Source organism: Dasypus novemcinctus, chromosome 13, assembly GCF_030445035.2.
Source record: "Dasypus novemcinctus isolate mDasNov1 chromosome 13, mDasNov1.1.hap2, whole genome shotgun sequence".
In the NCBI taxonomy this organism is placed as follows: domain Eukaryota; kingdom Metazoa; phylum Chordata; class Mammalia; order Cingulata; family Dasypodidae; genus Dasypus; species Dasypus novemcinctus.
In genome coordinates this window covers 21297226-21303225 of record NC_080685.1, presented here as the reverse complement: position 1 = coordinate 21303225, position 6000 = coordinate 21297226, and positions in this window count along the sequence as shown.

Below are 6000 nucleotides of genomic sequence, written 5' to 3'. Positions count from 1 at the left end.
TACTACTAAAATGGAATATAGCAATGAGTTTAAAGGTTAGATCTAGAGTACATATTGATTTGGAAAAATTTCTACATCCTTTTTCTTTTCTTTTTTCCTAATTATTGAGCTTCTCTTCACAAGAGTCTTAGATCACAGTAATTCATATATACAATATACAGTACTCCCACACATCCACTATAAAACCTTTTCCCTTCCACAGTGATAATCTTTTAACTTATTCATATCATATTTACAGAAACTGATGTACAGACTCTGAAACAATAGCTTTCAAACAAGGTGACATCTGTGCTTACAATTTGGTCCATACTTTAGGATATACAGTTTTCTAAATTTTTCAGTTATCCTATGTTTTACATTATGGTTTACATTATTAGTCTGTTGTCCCCTATATGTTTTTGTTGTACTATTACATGTTTTATATTCATCCTCGTGTACTCTCGTGAAACTCCTCTCTTGCCCCCACATTTACCTTGGTTCCATCCATTCCACATCCATTTTCCCCTCCCCTTGGGGCCCACAGCGACAGCCAGTCTCCATTTCCTGAGGAGCCATGTCCAGAGATACTTGCAGCAGTGTTCAGGGCCTGATTTCTTAAAAGGACTGTTTTTCTTTTTCTTTTCAAGATATAGGAGTTCTTTATATATGCAGGTTATAAGTCTCCTATCAGATATATGGTTACCAAATATTTTCTCCCATTGTATAGGCTCTCTTTTCACTTTCTTGACAAACTCCTTTGAGGTGCAGAAGCCTTTATCTATATGTTCCTTTCCTTTTGATTGGACTTGTGTTTGTCATATTTTGTTTGTTTTTTCTTCCCTTTTTGTCTTTTTTGTTGCTCTTCCACTCTGCTCCAACTCTGCCTGTCCTGTTTTTTCCTTTCTTCATGAAGAACTTCATTTAGAATTTCTTGAAGGGTAGGGTTCTTGTTGGCATACTCTTTCAATTTCTGTTTATCTGTGAATATTTTGAACTCTCTATTATTTTTGAATGCTAGTTTAGCTGGGTAGAGAATTCTTGGTTGGAAATTTTTTTCTTTTAGTACCTTGACTATATCATACCACTGCCTCCTTGCCTCCATGGTTTCAGATGAGAAATCAGCACTTAATCTTATGGAGCCTCCCTTGTATGTGATGGTTTTCTTTTCTCTTGCTGCTTTTAGAATTTTCTCTTTGTCTTAAGCATTGGATAATTTGACAAGTATATGTCTTGGGGTGGGCCTGTTGGGGTTTATGATGTTTGGGGTGTGTTGTGTTTCTTGGATATGTACATCTGTCTCTGAGTAGATTTGGGAAGTTTTCAGCCATTATTTCCTGCAACACCCCTCTGACCCCTTTCCCTTCTCTTCTCCTTCTGGGATGCCTATAATAATGTATGCTTGTGCGTTTTGCATTGTCATTCAGGTCCCTAAGTCCCAGCTGGATTTTTTCTATCTTTTTATCCATCAATTCTACTATGTTTGATTTCCAATGTATTGTCTTCCCCATTGCTAATTCTCTCCTCTGCCTCTCCTAATCTGCTGCTATTTGCTGCGAGTGTATTTTTGATTTCTTGAACTGTGGCGTTCCTTCCCATCATATCTGTTATCTTTTTGTGTATGTCTGCAATTTCCTCTCCAAGTGCTTTCTTCATATTGTTAACCTCTTCCTTTACTTCATTAAGTTTGTCTCTGATATATGTTCTGAGATCTTTAATTACTCGTGTGAAGTTCAGCTCCCCATCCTGGTTTTTAGTTTGTTCATTGGATTCAGCCATGTTTTCCTGATTACTGGTTTGGTTTGTAGTTTTTTGTTGCTGTCTGGTCATCATTTTATCTTGATGGGTTTAATCAGTTCCGTAGCTTCTTTGTCTAGTCTTGGGGATTAATTAGCTGTTGTTCTTGCATAAGTGTTAAATTTTCTCTTTGTCACTTTGTTCTTATTCTAATGTCTTGTTGCTGGCTGAGTTCACTTTGAAGGAAAATATTAGGTCCAGGGGAAGGCAATTGTGTAAAAAAGGAAAATATGTAAAGTAGTATTGATAATAAATGTTAACAGAGAAACAATAAGAGATCTGGGAGGATGGATATTAGATTCACGTAAGTTGTGTAGAGTTATAGCAGTAAGTAGAGTACCTATAATGCGGTAGTCAACTGAATATGGGAGGAATATAGTATGAATTAAAATGCCAGTGTTTTCATGAGAGAGGGAAAGAGAAAAGAAAGACAATAGTATCAAGAGTGGATGAAAGACAGAAAACAAAAGAAAGGTATTAGAAATTAAAAGCTAGACAATTTGGGGACCAAAGAAAGGGAGGTGGAATATAGGAGAGACAGTAGATGATGGAGGATATCAAGGTGTGGGGGAAAGGGGATAGTGTAGGTGGCCAAAATCAATTCACCCAGAAAGAAGGAAATGGAGAATGAGGAAACCCAGCAAATGTGAGGTGTTCCCTGCAGCACCTATTGTATAATTAAGATAAAATAAAATAAGAAGAAAAAGAGGGAAAAGAAAAAAAAAGAGAAGGAAGAAAGGGGGGGTAGGCAAAGAAAAGGGAGGGAAACAAGCAAGAAGAAGAAAAGAAGAAAGAGAGAGAGAAAAAACAACAACCCTTAAATAAATGAAAAAATACCTTGGGGGATACAATGGGAGAAATATTATCAACCAAGACAATAAAAAAAAGAGAAAAGAGAAAAAGGAAAGAAAAAAATGCAAAAGCCGAGGGCTAGGACAATCAAGGACCTCAGATGGACCTCAGGGCGTGGTGGATTCAGGGATGGGAAGTCTATGATATTGCAGACTCAAGAGGTGGGAGTCTCTGGGGTGTGGGCCACCAGGGTTTAGGGGACACAGACCTGGCAACCTCAAATCCGGTTAATAGGGAGGCTGGGAGCCCCACAGTGCAACACAGCCTTCAGGGATTCCTGCAGCTGGGTGTCAGCCCTATGGGGGGGGGGTCACATCCACAAACTCTGACCTCTGTGTCAGAAACCCAAAATTCCCCCTCTCACAAGAGTCTCTTCTGTTGCTGTCTCGCCAGTTTGACTTCAGGACACCTCCCACCCTGCAAGCCCCCAAAACAGCCTGCTGGGGGTGCCTCTATATTGCAACCAATTTAAGGACTGCCACAGATTGGCAGCCAGACCTAGGGGGCAGGGCTCTAGCTGGAAGTGCTGATCTCCGTGTCAGAAACCCAAAATTCCATGCCTCGCAGAAAACTCCTCCGTCTCTGTTTCACCTAATCGGCTTCCAGACACCTCCCACCCTGCAAGCCCCCAAAACAGCCTGCTGGTGATACCTCTATATTGCAACCAATTTAAGGACACCACAGATCAGCAGCCAGCCCTAGGGGGCGGGGCTCTAGCCCAAAGCATTGATCTCCGTGACAGAAACCCAAAATTTCATGCCTCGCAACAAACTCCTCCATCTCTGTCTCACCAAATCGGTTTCCAAACACCTCCTGCCCTGCAAGCCCCCAAATAGCCCGCTCAGGGCTTATGAATTCCCCAGCACAGCAGAGCCTCCAGGAATCACCACTGCCATGCCAGCCATCCACCCCAGGGGGGAACGTCCTGTGTGCAGCCCCTATCTCCGTGACAAAGAGCCTCAATTCTACCTTTTACACAGATCTTCTCTGTCACCGTCCCACCAAATCAATGTTCAGACACCTCCTGCCCTGCAAAACCCTGAAACAGCCTGGTCCTAAAGAATTTCCAATGCTGCCCAGCCACTTCTTCACAGGAGAGACTATAAGGTGCACTCACTCAGACACCATCTTGCCTCGCCTTTCCACAATACCTTTTACAACTTGCCACATGCATCTGAGTTCCAAGAGTTCATGAAAATCAGCCATCCTATTTTAGGACAAAACACGTCCTTCCAGAAAAAACTCATTAAATTTCAGTCAGCATTCCCACAAACTTTTAACCTTCTTTCATATTCATTTAAGTTTTACATCCGTCACTTTATCCTCTGAAGGAAAATATTCATTTCGATTTAGACAAGAACTGTTTTTTAATGAAAAGGTACAATAATTTTGTTAATACTTACAATTTTTTTATTGTAAAAATCCCATTAACATTAGAATTTATGTATTAATATAAGCACTTATTTTATATTTGGCCATTTGAATAGATCTCTTTTTAAAAAAATTTTTATTTATTAATTTATATCACCATCCGGAGGTATCAGAATATACACTGACATTGAACAGGCAAACAAAACAATTACAACACATTAGCAGAAACATACAGTTTACAATTGACTCATAATTTTTCACAAATTACACAGAACAGAAATACAAAAAGACAAACAATTAAGACAGATGAAAAGACAAACCACACAACCTGAACTGAAGTCAAGAGCGATGTCTCACTCTGACCGGTAGGTGGGATCTATTTGCTGCATCCAGCAGATCCATTTCCCCACATTCCACAGATTCTACAGAGGTTTTCCAGAAAACAGACTTACTGAGGGACATCCCATTTGCTGATCCTGAGCCCAGGAACTCCTGATGCTTTCTAGATAGAATTTAGGTGGAGACAGTTCCAGGGCTGGGCAGCATCTGGGGTGGAGGAACATCTCTCCCAGGTCTCCCCCTAGACTGCTGGTCCATCCCCAGAACATATCTCCTTGAGTCTGAGGAGATCAACCCTGCTGGAGTGGGGGATCTCATCGATCAATCTCTCTGGGGCCTCCAAATGTTATAGATTAGCGATATTGACCAGACTCAGACTTTGAATATAGTTCCAATTGAGAGCTTTATTAGCCACGCGGCGACTGTCTCATCCTACACAGAGGAGAGAGCAGCCCCAAGTCTCAGGGAAGAGGTGTTTTTATTGCCTTTTAGGAGGGGCAGGGGATTTACGAGCAAGCAAGCAGGCACAGAAGCGGAACACTGCAGTTAGCTGAAGATAGCATATCTATTTTTTTTCTTCTAAAAGCCCCATTTATTTATTGGCACTTTTCTTGTGGGCAGTTCTGAGTTATTTATTGGCACTCCCCTTGGAGGCCATCTTAAGTTATTTACTGGCACTCTCCTTGGAGGCTGCTTTAAGTCATTTATCTATCTGAAGGCACTTGCAATTCCCACCTCCCAATGTAGTTCTATTCCTATTTTCCCAATGTGGCCTTACCCTTACACACATAATTGCCTTTTTATATTGTACTTTTGACCTCCTTCCAGAATTGTGATTAAAACCCAAGGGGCACGTGTTTAGAATTTTGCTTTTGCCACAAACTCTACCCAAAGCCGGTATGGGTGTCTGCGACATCCAATTCATAGGCTAAGTTAATGTCCATGATTTACTTTCCTTTTATTATTATTAAAGCAGCTTGCTGGAGGTTTTCCTACTTCCATGAAGGACTTTTCCCAATTAATACATACAATGGTTTTAATATTTGAGTTAAATGAGGGATGAAAGATTTGTAGTATTCCAACAATATTACAAACTACATTAACATGAGAAAACATTGTACTTTATCAATTACAGCAGGTTATAGTTTTGTTTTACTGAACTAAACATCATTGAAGAATTTGATAGAGCAGCAGGGACCTTGCAGCCTGTCCCAATTGCTTGCTTAGTTCAGGCTTTTAAGAGAAGATACTATTATCACTGATGTTTCTTTTCATTCTGAAAAAAGGATTACTGGTTAATGTAATGTCATCAGTAGAGTTTCAGCCACGGATTTTATGCAGCTAGATGATTATCACCATGCCAGGACAGATGGTTGGGCTATGCACACAGCCTTGGGGAAGCACTGCAAAATTCCACTGTTGACTTTTCTACAGGTAGGAGAATGCAGGCTGGCTTGACTTGCCTAAGGAAATACTAATGCCTAAGGAAATACTAAAGAAAGTCTTAGCACGTTTTAAAACAAAGTGATAGCGACATAGCTGGACATTAACTTCTTACAACAAACTAGCAGTATTTGTGACTGCTGCATGCCACAATGTTGTTATTTTAATTTATGATAAGAGGCTGTTTCTATGACACATACCTTTTTATACTAATCAAAACCA